Source organism: Ursus americanus, chromosome 3 (assembly GCF_024610735.1).
Source record: "Ursus americanus isolate L20-20 chromosome 3, mUrsAme1.1.p, whole genome shotgun sequence".
Classification (NCBI taxonomy): domain Eukaryota; kingdom Metazoa; phylum Chordata; class Mammalia; order Carnivora; family Ursidae; genus Ursus; species Ursus americanus.
In genome coordinates, this window is record NC_142129.1 from 24,826,069 (window position 1) to 24,842,262 (window position 16,194).

Below are 16,194 nucleotides of genomic sequence, written 5' to 3' on the forward strand. Positions count from 1 at the left end.
GAATCGCCACACCAGAGGAAGTTAATGTACCCAAGAGTGATGTCCAGACCATTTAACAGCCTTTAGGGCTGCCTGCTGTCCCTGGCTACCTGGGCGTCATCAGGCCCAAGGCCCACGGATTTTACAGTTCCTAGAAGTAAGTGGCCATGTAAGGAAAACTTGGAAAGTGTAACCTAAGTGGGGTCCCAGGGACTGGGTGTGGTGCCAAAGGTGGCTGGGCATTTGCCTGCCCTGCTGTCGCCAACACAGAGGGCTCTGTCTCCTCCTACTGGGTCTGGTGGGGACCCGGTGGGGGTGGCATGCAGGATGGCTGTGGGGTGGAAGAGCTTCATCAGGTGTGTCTGGCTGGCAGCAGCCCTCCAGAGGGGCTCTCCTGGGGAAGGGTCTCTGGGGACGGTGGAGAGAGCTATGTGGTACTGGCACCCACCAATTATAAGGGGCTCTGGAGCGGGAAGCTGATCCTGAACCTGAGGGATAAGGGAGGCCCAGAAAGGGAGCAGGGCTGTCAGGGGCTGTATACAAAGGGAGGGTGTAGGGATGGTTGGAGCCGCATCTGCTTATCCCTAGATAAGGAATGATTTCAGCTTTCAACAGCCCATGGCGTGATATCAGTGCACACTGGCTTCTTCGAGTATAGAGAAATCAGGAGCTTGCCCTATATAGTCTCAGCTAAGGATTGGAGTTCATTCATTGAGCCCATCTTCGACACCTATAAAATAGGACTATTAACAGGAACTGGGGGCTGAGGCGTTGCTCGCTACAATAGCGGTGTTTCCTCTGTAGGCAGCAAGGTGCTTTTAAATGCTTCAAATGAACTAGAGCCATATTCATCTACTGTCCAATGGATCTAATGTGTATTTCCTTCTTTCCTATATTGAAAGTATCTCCTCTTCTTGATTCTCAAAGCCATCACCACACTGTGATCATTGAGTTTATTTCCTAAATGAATAATTCAGTTCATTTCCTAGCCATACCTTGTCCTACCTAGAAGGTAAAAGCGTACGGCATACAGAAGGATGGAGATCATTCTTGTCTGTGGGCCTATAACACTTGTACACATGCTTTCTTGGGTTTGAACCCACTCAAAAGACACTGGTTTGAATACATTTTTCACTTTCTGTATCTCCAAATATAATGGTCTGCGTATGCAGCCTCAACCACCAAAGTTTTCAACAAGGAAGCAGATGATGAGAAATAATAAAACTGGGATATTTACGATCTACTGTCTCTGAAATGACTTCCTGATAATTGTCACACTTCTGCATTCAGTAATGCAGAAAGACAGCTAATATTTCCAACTATTGTTGTGCTTTGTAAGACCACAAATCTACAGTTTACTACATGTAGCAGCCTGAGGAAGTCTTATCTATTATTCTGCAACCCAAACTGACATTGATCGAAGCATTGTTTTGATAACTCTACAGGTTATTCGTGCCAATCTGAAAATCAAGAGCTTTGTGGCAAAAGCCCTTTTGAAAGTGGACTTATGTGGAATAAAATAATTACACATGACAAAGAAAATTTGTAAGGGTAAAAGTAGGGAACCTACTTTTGATCTGATGTTTATTAATGCCAAACTGCCTATTATATTCTTATGATTAAGGATGTACATAACACAGTTCAATGGTTGAAAAATATGTGCACTACTATATAATACTAAGCTACCTAAAATATTTATACGTACAAGTACACATGCACACGCATCTCTCTGTGCGCGTGATATATTTACTATACAACTTCATATTGAATCTCAAGCTGCTCTTTTATGTACATTTAACGGTGCATGAAACTTTTATGTTTATTATTGTGTTATTGTTCATAAAATATATCAAAACGATTTGTAAGAATTATTTCTCATGCATGATTATGACCATTTGTAACTAGATAGTAGTGCCAGCTTTACTGAAACAGAGAGAATGTATCTCTCAGGAGCAAAGTAAGTGGGTTAGACTGGGGGGAGAGATTGTAAGTCAAGGGTTGACTTCTGGAGCCTAGCAGGAGAAACTGTTTCTCCTTGGATCAGTGACCTGTTTGAAGGTCACCTGTTTGAAGGAGTACGGGGTGCTTGGAAAGTGACCAGTTTATTAAAGTTCTGCTTAGGGGACCCTGGGTGGCTCAGTTGTTAAGCGTCTGCCTTCGGCTCAGGGCGTGATCCCAGAGTCCTGGGATCAAGCCCCACCTCAGACTTCTCCCCTGGGAGCCTGCTTCTTCCTCTCCCACTCCCCCTGCCTGTGCTCCCTCTCTCGCTGGCTGTCTCTCTGTCAAATAAATAAATAAAATCTTAAAAAAAAAAAAAAGTTCTGCTTAGATAGTGGTCAAGGCATGGAACAAATGCTTTGCTTCAGTTTTATCATCTGTAAAATGGAAACATGAGTAGCACCTATATTGTATGGTTGTAATAAGAAATAAATGAAGCAGTACAATAAAGTATTGAGTCCAGGGCTTGGCTTGGCACACAGGAAATCCATAAACATTACCTATTATTAATCCAGTATCTCGTGATTCTATGTGGCCAGTGGGAGAGCTGACAACCAATGTGGTGAGTGGAGCACTGCTTATTAGAGAGGCACATGGATTTGCTTTAGAACGTTCTGAGAATCTCTTCATTAAAATGCTGACCATTTGTGTCCATCGTCCACTCTTTCTGCCGATCTTTAATATTGGCCTTAATACTTCAGAAAATCTATCTACGCTTAAAAAGTAACCTTTACGTAAGACAAATACAGACTTTCTTTTTGTATGGTGGCAGATGACTAGCTATTGTCAGCTAGGCAGTTATTTTTTGAATGGATTGGATGAATTCATTCTGTGCACATACTCGGTGCTAAGTTTTGAGACAAGACGGAGTAAGTGGTTCTCAGGGTGCTCACAGACCGGAAGGATAGGCCGGCGCTCAAACCGACGATGCCAGCGCAGTGAGGCAGGCGCACTGAGCAAGGGGCGTGCGTGGTTTCGCAGCGGCGGCCCGGAGAGTGGTTCCCAATCTGGCCTGACTGCTGAGGAGGGCTGTGTTGAGGGACAGGGGAGGATACTCTCCCCCGTGTACGCCATCTCCTTAATCTATTAAAGTAGATTTTACAATAGATTTGACACGCTCAGTGGTAAGCATTTATCAGCCAGTTACCGGAAAGCCGGTTTTTCTAGCGGAACTCAACCATGGGGCAATTTTGTACACAGAGAGTGTACAATTAAACAAGCATGAGTGTGACAAATTTGCCCTGAGTGTACCTTTAGTGGAGGGGAAGAATTTTTAAAATGAGTAGTTTCTTATTTCTTTTTTCCTGGAAAATTAGGAGGTGTTTTATTTCCTCAAAAGCATTGTCTTTATTGTTCCAAGTATTATTTTTCTTTTTCTTTATTATGGAACTAACATATGTTCTTAATTTAGCAATTACAATCAATTAGTATAACGGTTTAGTTTGATTTAGGTTTTCTCTTCAGTCATCTCAGTCCATGCATGAAGGGCGTGTTGTCTATTTGAGAGTAAATTTGAACAATTAGGTCTCTCCGTTTTGTTAGGCGAGTCTCTCAAGAGGCAGGTGGTCCTGATTAGTGATTATAAAACGTACTGTAACCTAAAGGTTCAGAGTGAACAGCCGAGCCTGACTTGCGAGAACAGCCGTGTGCTGCTTTAAGTCCACGGGGAGAAGGTATACAGAGGTTACTGGACGTACTAAAATAATGCAGGGTTCGCTTTTTTATACTTCCAACCAGAGCTACTTTTTTTTTTTTTTTTTGGATTATGGTAGGAATGAGGCCTCTGGTTTTGCTTGTCTTATTTTTTTGTTTTCTTCTTTTTATTCAAATAAATAATGCAGAGATAAATAAATGTAGTGAAGGACAGTGTCTTCGTAAGAGTGTCTCAACCACAATTATTAGTAGCACGGTGTCAGTTGGAAAGGGTGATTTGAAGGGAAAGGGCTTCGTTGACCCTGGTTTAACTTTGAGTGGGCCACTCCATTAGAAGAGAGTAACTCTTGACCAGGTACTGAATCCTGAGCCTCAGTTTTCTCATCTGTGAAGTGGGGATAAGAAATAGGCTTATTATGAGGACTGAACACGTTAGAATATAGTGGTCAAGAATGAGACCTCAAAGTCAGAAAGAAAGATGTTTGAATTCCATCCTTCCGTTCATGAGTCTTGTGGCCATGGGCATGTCATTTTACCCCTTTTAGTCTCAGATCCTTCATCTGCGTGGAAAATCATGACTAATTCATGAGATAACTAAAGGAAATCACATATGCAAAGATCCCAGAACATTGCTCGCCACATATTCGGGGTTAAATGAATGTGGTAATAATAATTTGTTTCATTTTGTTTTGCCACTGTAACCAACCTATTACCGAGGACCTATAATTTCAATCTACAATTCCATATATGCAAAGTCTTTTCTGCCTTTATCTTGATGTTTTGGGTAGGGATTAACCTTAAAAAGAGGTACATGCGCCGTGATAACTTACCTGTACTACACCCAAAGTGTTTATTTTGGTATTGAATAAATGGGCTGCAGGCTTTGGGGACAACCAGAAACTTGAGCAAAATTTCTGGTGGGGTTTAGCCTAATTAAATCTCTTTCCTAAGTCCATGTGTTATAGTACTTACAATATGATATTTTAATTGAATATATATATATATATATATATATATATAACTGTAGATGATCAGTCAGATATATGCCGTACTGGGGCTTCCTCAGCTTGCTTGGAATAGAGAAAGGGAAAATTTCTCTGTACACTCATTTGCCTCATGGGTTTGCTGTTTTGGCTAAACCTAGCAGCTTTTCTATAATGAAGGATATTGAAATAGTCTTGGAATAAGAATAGATTGAATGGAGTTAGAACAGCGTTTGGGAGGAGACTTGACCTTTTATTTGTTTGGACTGTTAGAAGTCATGCATTTTTTTTCTCTGAGTCGATTTCCGCATTTGCGAAGTTGCCTGCATTTGGAAACGCTCTTTCATATCATGGTCAGTACTTATGAAAGATAGTTCACCCTACGAGGCCAACATATATAAGCTCTCCCTTTCCCACAAACCATGAATGTGAAGTCAATTCTCTGAGACCTTTTACTACATTCTGACAGAACCTTAAATGTCCCCGTAGTTCCTGCCCTTATACTCCATTCTGGAAAGACTATTCTGCTTCCTTCCCTTATAACAAGATGACTAATTGTCAAAACTATATTTTGGTTTATTAGGTGTAAATTTATTCTTTTTTAAAAAGCCATTTTTGGAGTCAGTAGTTATATCTCTGTTTATGAGAAAATAAGCATTTGGTAAATTCATGTTTTTGACATGTTGAGCAAATGTCAAGGTGATTAAATTTTAACTATGTTCTTGCTAGCCCAGAGTAGGTGCTCAGTAAGTATTTGTTGAATGTCATGAATAGTATGCTGATATTTTCTAAGTACTAATTAAATATGGAACAATGATCCAAGATGATTGATTAGGAAGTAGACTTGTGCACAGATGACTTATTCAGTGGCTCTCCCTGCCAAGCAGAATGCTAAGTGGTTGAGGAGTACAAAGTTCAATAAAATAAACTTCCAACTATCAAAAGATTTGCAGTTTAGGGTACCTGAGTGGCTTGGTCGGTTAAGCGTCTGCCTTTGGCTCAGGTCATGATCCCGGGGTCCTGGGATCTAGTCCACATCCTGCTCGCTGCTCAGCAAGGAGTTTGCTTCTCCCATTCCCTCTGCCCCACCCCCCCATTGTTCACTCTCTCTCTCAAATAAATAAGTAAAATCTTTAAAAAAAAGATTTGCAATTCATTTAAGGCAACTATATACTTGAATAACTGCAATAAAAGCATAATTAGGTACAGATTAAAGACCAAACTATGAATTCAGAAGGTGTAATGATTACTTCCAAGTAGGGGGAGTGGATAGAGCTTCTTGGTAGATGAGATTCAAATTTAAATGGTTGCAAGAGTGTATAGGCCGTGGAAAAAGAGTCCATCCATCCATCCATTCCAGAATAAAGTGGCTCCAACATGCCTTTGCTGTGTTGGGTGCTGTAATGAGATAGAGGTATTTCACATTCAGTCCCCAGGGTCACACCCGAACTAGTAACACTAAGAAGGAGCAGAACCCAAGGACTCTGTCTCTTTCATGAGTCCACAATGCACCCATCCATGTTTCTTTTTTCTTGTCTATTTTAAACACACATTCTTATTAGCAAAGTAGGATTCGTGCTTACAAAGAAGCATATTCTGTCTTTGTCTGGAGACTGGGAATTGGGAACTGTTTTGATCCAACTAGTTTTTGATATCCCCATGGAAACAAGTGGGGAAAACCCTAATACTTGGATGGCCTGATGGGAGAAGCCTCATATCTAGAAGACTCCTACCATTTGTTCTCAGAGAAGCACTGATAACTTAGAGCAAACAACCTATTCTACTTGTCTTTTAATCTTCAAAAATTAGCATAATGTGGGTCTCACTAAATATTCATTGAATAAATTAATGAACTAAAAGATAAAAATAATGTTATCTTCATGAGGCCATAAAGGTGAGCAGACCCCACAATACTAATCTGGAGATAAAGTGTAACCTAGGAGCACATGGGGTAAAGGTAGAGCTCAGAGCCATAACAGTAATCAAGGATAAACTCAGTTATAAAAGTCAGAATGGAGAATCTAGTTCAGGATCCATCTAATCAAGCCCTATAAAAACCAAGGGATGGGGCGCCTGGGTGGCTCGGTAGTTGAGTGTCTGCCTTCGGCTCAGGGTGTGATTCCATCAGGCTCCTCTGCTGGGAGCCTGCTTCTTCCTCTCCCACTCCCTCTGCCTGTGTTCCCTCTCTCGCTGGCTGTCTCTCTCTCTGTCAAATAAATAAAATCTTAAAAAAAATAAAAAAGGGAAAATCCAAAGTCACACACAGGAAAATATGTGTATGGGACCCACATAAGATTCTTCAGGACTTAACTGTTAGCATTACCACTGGCTTCTATTCCTGCCATGCCACTTGCAGAGCTTCCTAATCCTCTGTGGGGCCTCAGAGTTGCTCAGTGGCTTCTGATGCTAACCTTGAAGGAGCAATGTCTATTGCTGCCTGTCTGACCGATTCTGTCGCCTTATCTGTCCTATCTACCTGTTTTGAGCCTTGTTCCCTAAGACATTTAAAAGGACTTAATAAGATCCATTTATCATGGCAGGATAAATAAACCAGTAAGTGAGGAAGAAAGAATAAAGAGAGTTAATAAATTTTTGTTATTAGTCAAGTTTGATTTCCCCATCAGCAATTATAACCTATAGATTCATCTAGGCTGCTCAGTGGAGTAAGAATCATGCTGATATTTTAAGAATATACAAAATTATGCCTTATAAAAATATAGTTTCCAGAAGAAAGTGCCTCCAATGTGCCATTGCTGTGATATTTTAAGAAAAACAAATTTATGCCATATAAACTATAGTTTAATATGATTAAGAATTGAGATGCTGGATTCTGTTACCTCAATCTTGTTGAAGGCAGATTCCTAGAGTAATCCAATAGTCCCCAGGGAATCTAGTAGCTTATCAGGGAAAATGTAAGTAGAGCATTAAAAAGTCTATTATTATTGATGAAAAATAGGTGAAGTTGCAGGTGCTTAATTAGATATTTTAATAAGTAATTGTGACAGTGACACAGAAAGGGAAATGAAAGCTAAAAAAATGATCGAGGTCAAATTAGAAAAGGCAAATCAAAGAATATAGTGCAACTCAAAGAAGGACATGGCATAAAATACAAAATGCCTCTTTATACCAACACCAAAGAAGGGCAAAGGAGGATGGTGACTCTAGACTTTTATGGGGATAATAAAGTTATAAAAATTATAATAAGTGGTATTTTAATCCTTATTCTAACCCTGGGAGGAGTAAAATAAGAACAATTTTAACATGATGAGTAGAATAGGAAGGTTAAAATAAGGTTATAAACATAAAATGATAATGTAGAATAGAGGAATAACTGGTAAAAAAAAAAGTCATTTTCTTATGGTAGATTTACTAAAATACATGTGAACCCTGTATGCCAGGGTACCTTTAAAAAGCTCAATGGACACATCAGTGTTATTTAAAATCTATAACGTACAAGAAAATTACAGGTAAGAACTGCAAAGTATTATATACGAATAAAAGATGTCGCCCCCAGCTATAGATAGAGGTCAGTTGCTGGTAAGGGCATGAAACTAAAAGGAATAAAGTTTCTGGGCCTGTTGACTGAATCAAAAGTTTAACATGACATCTTTCCTCAAAAGTTCCACTATTTAAGGAAGGAAAATAGAGCCAGAAGCTGGATCCTCCCCCAAGCCCCTATACCATTTTACTGAGGTTATAGATCCTTATCTCCAGACGATTCTAGAAATGTGCAGTTGTGTGTATCTCAGGAGGTTGAGACATAAATCCACAAATAAATGACAGAGGGATATAACAAGGACACATTAAAGCACTAAATTTTACTATGGCTTGTTTGCTTGTGTTTGTTCTAAAATAATTTTTAAGTAAACCTACTTTGAGATAATTGCAGATTCACATGTAGTTGTAACAAATAATAAAGATCTCATGTCCTCTTTGCCTGTTATCTTGAGAACTAGAATGTGATATCACAACCAGGAAATTGACATTTATATGATCTACCAATTTTGTTTAAATCTCTCCAATTTTACTTGTACTCATGTTGTGTGTGTGTGTGTGTGTGTGTGTGTGTTTAGTTCTGTGCAATTTTATTACCTGTGTTGGTCCATGCTCCTACCACTATAGTCAGGATACAGAACATTTTCATCACCACAAGGATCCCCATGTTGCCCTTTTATTGCCAGATCCACTCCCCTCCCATATGCCTCCCCCAGTACCTGGCAACAGCTAATGTGTTCTCTATTTCTGCAAATTTGTCATTTCAAGAATATTTTGTAAATGGAATTATACTGTATGTAATCCTTTGAGTTTAGCTTTTTTCACTCAACATAATTCCCTCATAATTTATCCAAGTTGTGTGTTCCTTTTACTTGCTCAGTGTCATTCCATGGTATGGGTGTACCAAGTTTGTTTAACCTCACCCTTTGAAGGACATCAGCAAAATAATTATGAATAAACCCTCTATGAATATTTGTTGAGTTTTGGGTAGAGAGAAACAGGGAAGACTGATGTCTTATCTCAGAACTGAGCTAATTCATTTTTATGTGACAGTTTTAGAGTTTTAGTTAACCCTTTAATATAGAATATTTTTAGAAAATAAGAAAGGGAACATTATTGCTGTAGCAGGCACCTTAGACTTGTAACTGGCAGAGCGATGCCTTGGATGACACCTACGACAATTGCAGCATATGTACCTAAGGAGAAAAAGTTCTCATTTAAAAGTAACACCACCTAGGTCTAGCTCCTTTGAACATCACAGTCTGTGAAAACAGACCTGCATTCTTCCCTCTCGTGCTTCCCTTTCCATCCCTTCTATCAATACTGCACTAACGTTGCTGTCTGTGGCACCAAAGGAAACTCTGTTTCCAAGACTTCCTCAAAGTTGCCCCTGCTCTATGTTTCTTTTTTTTTTTTAAGATTTTATTTATTTATTTGACAGAGACAGCCAGCGAGAGAGGGAACACAAGCAGGGAGAGTGGGAGAGGAAGAAGCAGGCTCCCAGCAGAGGAGCCTGATATGGGGCTCGATCCCATAACGCCGGGATCACGCCCCTAGCGGAAGGCAGACGCTTAACGACTGTGCCACCCAGGTGCCCCCTGCTCTATGTTTCTTAAGTTGTCCGAACACACTGGTAGGCTTTGCTGTATTTGTTTTCATTTGACTGCTTTGTAGCAGTCAGATCTGTTGGTACATGCATTTTTTTCTGCATTCAGGCCATGATTTTAGATTCCAAAAATCAGACATGACTTTTAGATTAAGCTGCTGTATGATCTTTGAGACTACTGATTGAAATTCTTTGTAAAAATGTTAAAAGGGAACCCAAAGGGACAGTGACTATGGAAATCTCCTAGTAAGAACGTACTTGGCGTCTGGGATCTGTGAATTAAAAATTTTAACTTGTACAACTAATGACCCTATTCCTAAAGCTAGCTTATCCAAGAACCAGTCAAGTTTTATACATGATATCCATAAAATGTTTGATAGAGATGTGATTTCATGTTCTTTAAGGCACAAATGGACTTAAAGGACAGACCCTAGGAAGCTCTGTGATGATGCAGAAAGCATCACTGGAAGTTAGGACACTGGTTTTCAGCCTGAGCTCTCACTAATCTTGAGATGATTTTGTGCTTTACAACTTAATATTTGGGGCCTCAGTTTCCATGTTTATAAAATTAGAAACCAAATATAGCTTTTCACTAAAATTTCTTCCAGATCTATTATTTTCTAATTGGATACTTAGTTAGTAGTTATGTAATATGTATTTTCTTATTTATTTACTTACTGTTTTTTAATAGAAAAACATACTCTGAACAATGTAAGGCCTCGTTCATTCATCTAGTTAGAAAATACTCTGTAAACTTCATACTCTGAACAGTGTAAGGCCTCGTTCATGAAGTAAAGCTCCAGGGTAAACCTCGCTGGTCAGAGGTCTTATGTGATTATTTTCAATTCGGGGTATTTATTTGAAGGAACATGGCTAACTTACAGCCTACGAATATTAAAACAGAAAATGGGAGAGGTTACTTTTGTTTTAATAAACATGTAAAAATTATTTAAAATGGCTACGCTCTTAGTTCTCTCTTGATTTTGCAGACAGGCGTTTTTATAATATGCTTTAAAAATAGGACTATGCTATAGGGAAGGTAAGTTTATTCTGTTAGATGGACTGAAATCAAGCAGGGCTAAGTAGAAATAACTAATGTGATTTGAGAAATGCTAGTTTATTTGGAAAGCACTTTTGCAGCAAAGATAAAAGAGAGCTAAGTTCCACGTGAAGAATTAGGGGATGTCACGGAAGAGAAAAACAGCCCACATCTGAGCAATAAATGGGAGCTACGCTTATTTTTGCTCCCATAAAAAGGGAAAAATAGAATGATTTCAGAATTCCCACCGTGCCACCTCAAATTTGGTTGCATTCAGCTTGTGACATTGAGACAATCAGTGCACGAGCATTTATTATTGCACTTTTACCTCCGTCACAGTAAGCAGCTTTATGTTTGCAGGTAGACGATTCGGGGCTCAGGCACAGTGATCACGTCTTGATTCTGCCTACATGCCTGCTTATCCATTTCCCGAGTCTCTCCAGAGTTCTTCCCACTCTTTCTCAGCTTTTCACATATTTGTATGTTAAACTTTTCTCCCGAGATGAAGTTGCGCATCTGTTACTAGCCGGATAAGCAATTACTGGGCATAGCATGAAAAATAGAACTTTTTCATATCCTTTAAGAGAGCCTGAAGAAATAATTGGCCTGAGAAAGTTAATACCGTTCTACTACCCTGATGACACAGCCTCCCACGGGACAATTGGCTCATTTCTTTCAGAGTTTGTGGTGGCTCCGAAAATTAGGAGATTGCCTCTCTTACCAAAAAATGAAAAATAAAAACAATTTTTTTTTCTAAAGCTGTTGGAAACTTGAGGCTGAAACAACTTCCAAAATGATAACTGTGGGTCTTGTCCAAGTCAGCATTTTCTCCAACGCCTTCCTCAGAACACTGGGTCTGCAGGATTTTAAACAGCTGCTATCTAGGCACACGAAGGCCCCCTGGTCAAGTAAGTTTAGGGAATGTCAGGACAACTGTTTTTGTGTTGTTTTGCTTTCCTGCAATACGTGTGGAGCCTTTAATATGCTAATGCACGTCACGACTGACTGAGAACTAGGCATTGGATGTACTGTTTAATAAATCTGATTTGACCAGGAATCTCTTTTTTATTTGAAGAACAGTTTGTGGAACTAATATTCCTTGAAGCTCGCTTTGAGAAATGTTGACTTAAGATGAATTTTCCACCTAAGCTGAATTTTACATTTATTAACTCATTTAATCTTATCATAAACCTGTGACTTAGATACTGGTAAAATGACCATTTTTAGAAGAGGAAAGGAAGATTAACAATAAGTTGCTTTATTCAAGTTCACTCGGCTAGCGGAAACGTAAGTGAAATGCATGGGTGCACAGGGCCCACTCCAGTGTGCAGGCTTCTGGGAATTCCGAAGTAGAATCAAGAAGAAGTGGTGACATGACTGGACACGGGAAACCAAGAAAAGGATGTGATGACCCTGAGGTAGATGAGAATGCGGAGAAAGATTTCGGGGAGAAGGTTGCCGTAGGACAAAGCCCCAGGGAGGAAGTCACACTGAAGCTAGACGGAGCTTGAATGTTCTGGACAAGGGACATGAAGGGAAGGCACGCCAAGGCTAGGGAGTAGACTGCACAGGGCCAGAGGGGGGCAGACTAGGAATTTTCATGAAGACCAGGGAATGGGAAGGGAATGATAGAAGATCTGTCTAAAAAGTGAATTTTCAGTTTGGGATCTCAGCTTTGAGTGTGGCTGTCATCCTGTAACTAGCGTCAGTCCCTGTAAAGAAATGACCTGATCACCACCGGGCATTAGGAAGAGTAAATGCCGTCGGCCTACAAAAAGATGGCTTTCGGAGACAGCTAAAATTTAACAATGCCACTTGACCATTTATGTTATAAGGGAATAGGCCTGCTTTTGACTTAGGGTTTATTTGCTACAAAAAGAAAATTATCTTTTATTCTAACTGCAATTTTTTTCTTAGTTTTTCAAGTGGGATAAGCAGGTTCTCTTTTTACAAAACACCTCGGTCTGTTCTTTAGTATTTTCTTGAACTTCCTGTTGACTTGATCTCATTTTAAGGAATTTAGGGAATTTTAAGGTAAGGATAACAACAATTCAAAAAAAAATTTTAACAATTATTTCTATAATATTGGTTAGTAACAGGGTACTAAGCAGATATAGTTTAAATTAATTTTTACTAATTCCCCCTTATTTTTGCATATGTAAGTGAACAATTCAGTGAACAAACTCAGGAGACATTGCAACAGAGTTTTTAGTTCAGTTGACAAATTACAGACACTCTTGTTGTACCCCAGAAGACAGACAAAAGTAAAATTTCTTTTGCTAGAATACCAACTGCTTTTGCCCTTTCTTAAAAACTCCAAAAAACTAGTTGGCCAATGCTGATACATCCTGCCAGCATCAGAGCAAAGCCTTGTTGTGATGTCCATGGCCTGCTATCAGGTTATTAAAAGGTCCCTGCTCTCGAGTAGAGGGAGACCCAGTTAGCACACTACAGCTCTGACATCCTTCCTCATCTAGGAATTGGAGGTTCCTATTATATACTAACTAGCTCCTATTTGATTGAATCCTTTTAAAGGTCAAAAGGTTTCATATGTGAAAATACTCTGTAAACTTCAAAGTGCTGTAGAATTTTTAGCTCTTATTTACGAAGGCCATAATCATTTCATATAGAGGGTAATAGCCACACAAAGTCGCATTTTTAAAAAAAATTCAACTTTTTCATTTTCTCCTTTGGGAGGATTTTTGACATATATTGAGGTACGCATAAATTGAGTCAGAATTGGATTTGCATATTTTCCAACAAAACTGAACTTCTAATATTTAGTTTCTTCCAATTTTTATGTCCTTTTTTGGTATGGGGTATGCGTGTGAAGTTCAGTCTTTTACCCCTACTTAGAAAAAGAACTTTTCATCCCTACTTCATATAAGATAATGCCCATGGAAAATTCTGGTACTGTAATTGGCACACAGAGTAGGTTCTCCGTAAATGTCGGTTGAATCTGAAAAATTTCATTGTAGGTTTGTCACTTGACCATTTCTCCCTTACTTCATATGGGTAGGTCCAACTGGGAAGAGAAAATATGTTTTTTTTTCTTTTATTGTTCTTTTTTTTCTTTAAGTTCACTGATCATTCTTTAGCTTATATATAAAATAAAATCCTTGTAAATTTAGAGAACTAAAGACCAAGATGAAAAAACGGTAACGTTTCATGAACGTGCCCTTTTGCTGCCATTCAGGAGATCATATATATTGGCATGACAAGGGTAGCTGCTTTTTTTTTTTTTAATGTTTTTTTATTATATTATGTTAGTCACCATACAGTACATCCCTGGTTTTTGATGTAAAGTTCGATGATTTATTAGTTGCGTATCACACCCAGTGCACCATGCAATACATGCCCTCCTTACTACCCATCACCAGCCTATCCCATTCCCCCACCCCCTCCCCTCTGAAGCCCTCAGTTTGTTTCTCAGAGTCCATAGTCTCTCATTCTTCATTCCCCCTTCTGATTACCGTAGCTGCTTTTGTACCGGGAACCCTCACGGTTCAGGGGTACACCTCTGGAGCCCGGCAGCCGTCTGCTACTGCTCCCTAGTGGTGACCGCAAACTGCCCAGATGGTCTAAATGTTGCATGGAAGAAGAGAAAGGAACAGCTGCTCTGGAGCTTTGCAGCTGCCTCTGCCCTCCTTGTCACCTAGCAAATATTCAGCATGGCTCATGGAGCAGGAGACACGCCATGGCAAGCTGTAGTCCTCTCCACACCAGTTAGCTGCTCATTCCTCACACAAACCACAAACCTCTCTTCTGCCATCCTTTACGCATCTCCTTTTTCTTATTCCCGTTCCTTCTTCAGGACGCTAAGTGGGAATGGCGTCGGGAGACTGAGGGGCTGTACCCAGAAGGGTGCGGGGTTCTGGCCAAACTGTATTCTGCTCTTCATCTCCAAAAATTCCTCCCATGTCAGACATATATGTAAATACATCGTTGCATTTGGCTTCCAATCAATCTTTTATGATGATATTGCTGTTTATCTGTAGCAGGAACAGTATGAATATAGGACTATTATGAGTTTTCACTCTAGTCTCTTTAAGGAGAATCACTTTTGCTCTCCATCATCAGGTCTAGGTAGGAGTCACTGAAATAAGCTTGTTTGATTTATATCAAGAAGATCAGAGGAAGAAATGACTATATCAGCATATGAGAGGTAGAGGAATGACGAAAGGAGCATAGGTTGGTTTGGTGGGAGATTGGAAAGTTAGAGTTTTTCAAGTAGCTGCTAAGTGCAAAAGGTACGTATACAGAGAGACAGAGAAGGGAGAGACAGAGAAAGAGAGAGGGAAGGAGATGAATTCTTCGGATCAAGAAAACTGTAGAAGAGGGGCGCCTGGGTGGCACAGTGGTTAAGCGTCTGCCTTCGGCTTAGGCAGTGATCCTGGCGTTATGGGATGGAGCCCCACATCAGGCTTCTCCGCTATGAGCCTGCTTCTTCCTCTCCCACTCCCCCTGCTTGTGTTCCCTCTCTCGCTGACTGTCTCTATCTCTGTCGAATAAATAAATAAAATCTTAAAAAAAAAAAAAAGAAAACTGTAGAAGAAAGCAGGCTCAAAGGGGTACAAAAGAATTTTAAGAAATCGTGCTTGGTTAGATGGGTGACATAGACATTCATCTTCTGGAATTGCTGAGAAACTTCAATAAATATTTAAGTGACTTTCAAATTATTGTTTTGCTATTTACTCACTAGGCTGTGAGGCAACTGAGTTTTTTGTGGTGACAGTGCCTAGTGTTTTTTGGAGTAAATCATCACCTAGAATGTCGGTTAGAATGGAATTTCAGGTTTTACAGAAATGTCCAAATGATTCAATGTCATCTGTTGTTGTCCCTGGAATTCTATACGAGAGCTGAAGGGAAACTTCAGCTCCTTCTCTAATATTACAATAATGGTTTGGGGGCGCCTGGGTGGCGCAGTCGTTAAGCGTCTGCCTTTGGCTCAGGGTGTGATCCCGGCGGTCTGGGATCGAGCCCCACATCAGGCTCCTCCGCTGGGAGCCTGCTTCTCCCTCTCCCACTCCCCCTGCTTGTGTTCCCTCTCTCGCTGGCTGTCTCTATCTCTGTCAAAAAAATAAATAAAATCTTAAAAAAAAAAAAAAAGAATAATGGTTTGGGATGATAATCTACTCTTTGGCTTTGGATTACTGTATGGATTACTTGTTTTTGTTTTGGGGTTTTGTGGGGTTTTTTGACTCAGTATTAAGTAAATTCACTAAATTAAGACAGCCTAAGAAGTTCCTTTAGGTAACTGCAGATTGGAAATTAGCCTTTAACCTTACTTCATAAGATATCAAATATCTCAAGAAATGAGAGACCATTCAAACGGACGCAGGAGGTGTTGCACCCGAGCATGGATTGGTTTATGGCCTAAAGTCCTGCTCTGCTTACTGAGGCTTTGCTCTGAGGGGTTAGACTTGGATACCAACAGTGAT

At 39.8% G+C, this 16,194-nt stretch overlaps 1 protein-coding gene across 2 annotated transcripts in view; it reads left to right on the plus strand.

Annotated features, from left to right (window-relative positions):
* Positions 1 to 16,194, plus strand: part of GRM8 (glutamate metabotropic receptor 8) — a 723,043-nt gene that overhangs the window by 592,794 nt on the left and 114,055 nt on the right. The gene's annotated exons all lie outside the window — the stretch shown is intronic.